Consider the following 3,813-nt stretch of genomic DNA (forward strand, 5'->3'; position numbering starts at 1 on the left):
CCTATTATCCCTCCCTCCCATTTATAGGAATATCCATTCTTTTCTTCCCCTCTCCCTCTCCCTCTCCCTCTCCCTCTCCCCCTCCCTCCTTATCCCCATATCTCTCTCCCTTCCCTAATAATTATTATTCTCTCTTTACTGTCTACATCATCAGCTTTCCATCACACCCTCTCTACCCCTCTCTAGGTTTCTCCCTTATTCCCTCTTCACCTCTCTACATCTCCATCTATATCTCATTACTAACCTCTCTCTATCCCCCTCCATCTATCTCAACCCTCTATCTCTTACCCTATCTAGGTCTCTCATGCCTCTCTGTCCCTCTAGGTATCTTATACCTCTATATAACCCATCTGGGTACGTGCAAAAGCATGGTAGGCCATATGACCCCTTAGGAAAACATTACTATCTATCTTAAGACACCATATGACCTCTTAGGACAATATATGGTGTCCTTACAAGTCATATGGTGTCCTAAGGGGTCATATGGTGTCATTACGGGTCATAAAGTGTCCTAAGGGGTCATATGGTGTCCTAAGGGGTCATATGGTGTTCTATGACCCCTTAGGATACCATACGATCTCTTAGAACACCATATGAGACCTAACGACACCATATGATCCCTAAGGACATCATATGGTGTTTTATGACCCCTAAGAACATCACCCCTTAGGACACCATATGCCCCTAATGACACCATATGACCCCTAATGACACCATATAGTGTCCTAAGGGGTCATATGGTGTCCTATGACCCCTTATGACCCCCAACAACACCATATGGGGTTAGGGGTCATATGGTGTCCTAAGGGGTCATATGGTGTCATTAGGGGTCATATGGTGTCCTAAGGGGTCATATGGTGCCCTAATGGGTCATAGAATATAACATGACCCCTTATGACACCATATGATCCCTAACGAAACCATATGAACCCTTAGGACACCATATGACCCCTAACGACACCATATTGTGTCTTGAGGGGTCATATAGTGTCACAAGTGGTCATGTCATATACTAGGATGTTAAAAGTAGAACATCATATGACTCCTTATGATACCATATGACCCCTTATGATACCATATGACCCCTAACAACACCATATGGCATCATTAGGGAACATATGGTGTCCTAAGGGGTCATATGGTGTCATTAGGGGTCATATTGTGTCCTAAGGGGTCATATGGTGCCCTAATGGGTCATAGAATACCATATGAACCCTTAAGAAACCATATGATCCCTAACAACACCATATGAGCCCTTCGGACACCATATAACCCCTAAAGACACCATACTATGTCTTGAGGGGTCATATGGTGTCACAAGTGGTCATGTCATGTACTATGATGTTAAAAGGGGTCATATGGTGTCCTAAGGGGTCATATGGTGTCCTGAGTGATCATATGGTATTCTATGAACCATTAGGATGCCATATGACCCCTTAGGACACCATATGACCCTTCACAATACCATATGGTGTCATTAGGGGTCATATGATGTCCTAAGGGGTCATATGGTGTCATAAGGGGTCATATGGTGTTCTATGACCCCTTAGGACACCATATAACTCCTAATACCACCATATGGTGTCCTGAGGGGTCATATGGTGTCGTTAGGGGTCATATTGTGTCCTAAGGGGTCATATGGTGTTCTATGACCCCTTATGACACCATATGACCCCTAACGACACCATATGGTATCCTAAGGGGTCATATGTTGTCCTTAGGGGTCATATGGTGTCTTTAAGCATCATATGGTGTCCTTACAAGTCATATGGTGTTCTATGATCCCTTAAGATGCTATATGACCCCTTAGGACATGCCATATGGTGTCTTTAGGGGTCATATGGTATTCTATGATCTATTAGGACACTATATGACCACTAACGATACCATATGGTGTCGTTAGGGGTCATATGGTGTCCTAAGCAATCATACAGTGTCCTAAGGGGTTATATGGTTTTCTATGACCCCTTAGGACACCATCTGACCCCTTAAGAAATCATATGACCCCTAAGGACACTATATGATGTCGTAAGGGGTCATATGGTGTTGTTAGGGGTCATATGGTGTCCTAAGGGGTCATATGGTGTCTATGGCCCCTTAGGACACCATATGACCCCTAAAAACACCATGTGGTGTCCTAAGGGGTCATCTGATGTTGTTAGGGGTCATATGGTGTCCTAAGGAGTCATATGGTGTTATATGACCCCTTAGAACACCATATGGTGTTGTGAGGGGTCATATGGTGTCGTATGGGGTCATATGGTGTCCTAAGGGTACATAGAATAACATATAACCCCTTAGGACACCATATGGTGTTTTTAGGGGTCATATGGTGTCTTGAGGGCTCATATGGTGTCCCAAGGGGTCATATAACACCATATGACCTCTTAGGACACCATATATTGTCATTAGGGGTCATATGGTGTCCTAAGGGGTCATAGAACACCATATGACCCCTTAGGACACCATATGACCCTTTAGGAAATCATATGACCCCTTAGGACACCATATGGTGACGTTAGGGGTCATATAGTGCCCTAAGGGGTCATACAACACCATACGACCCCTTAAGACACCATCTCACCCCTTAGGACACCATTTGGTGTCGTTAGGGGTCATATGGTGTTCTAAGGGGTTATAGAACACCATATGACCCCATAGGACACTATATAACCTCTAACAACACCATATGACCGCTTAGGACATGATATGCTTGTTTCTACTTATCAAGTTGCCATTAGTTTCATGTCAAAGTTATTCTATATACTCTAGTCGGTTATCTACTACCGAAATATTCAGTCGGTATGCACAGTCATAGTCGGTTATTGAAGAAAGTAGTCTCAAAATGTAGTATACACCAAGTTGTCTACCGTGTATCATTTCATGTCTACCGAGCAGTAAAGATGACACATCGAGTTGATACACACCAAGTTAAACGTGTTACCAGATTCATTGAACCTGGACATACATATGAAAACATGTTACAAAATCGAGGCACATCTAACCATTATCACATTGGAAATTGCACTTAAAGATTGTGTATGATTTTGAGGTCATCTAACCAATGAAATATCTTGCATGGTTATTCATTCAATAAATCATATTTGTAAGATCGAAGCAATGAATGGATCACCGACATAAGAGATCTATTTATATAGCATGAGTTAAGAATTAAAAAGTGGGTGTGTGCATGAGTGTAAGAAGACTGTTACAGAGACACAGAGGTCACCGAGAAGGTTTTCAGAGAACAGTCAAAGAACAGAGTAAACAAAAGGGTTTATTGAGTTACTATATGGGTTACCGAGGTATGCTATAAGCAAGGTAACTTATTCTAAGCACATAGAATCTGCTATAACATTCCAGATGTAAAGTTGCAGATATTTGTAATGATTTTATTGTAATATTTTGAAGTTGTAAGAGAAACCTTTAACAGGGTAAAAGACTCTAATCAAGTCTATAAATTGTAAAGCCTCTAACCAGGTGCAACATTTAAATGAAGTGTTGTGAAATCCTTTAGCAAGGTAGATCTAACAGATCTTGTTACTCCCAATAGGGTAAGCTATCAGAAATAGTTAAACATGTAGCTCTAACCGAGCACTCTTTATTATTGCAGTAGTGAAGTTGTGGGTGCCATCCCCACCACAGTTTTTCTCTCTAACCAAGAGTTTCTGTGTAACCAAAATATATGTGTTATGGAGTGAATCATGTATGATTTTTATCTATTTGTTTTAGCTTTATATTATGTTACTGCACTATTTGGTTTATGCATAATAGTAAAGTTATTATTGAAGAAAAGTTTTGGAGTACCAATTC

Source organism: Cryptomeria japonica, chromosome 10 (assembly GCF_030272615.1).
Source record: "Cryptomeria japonica chromosome 10, Sugi_1.0, whole genome shotgun sequence".
In the NCBI taxonomy this organism is placed as follows: Eukaryota; Viridiplantae; Streptophyta; class Pinopsida; order Cupressales; family Cupressaceae; genus Cryptomeria; species Cryptomeria japonica.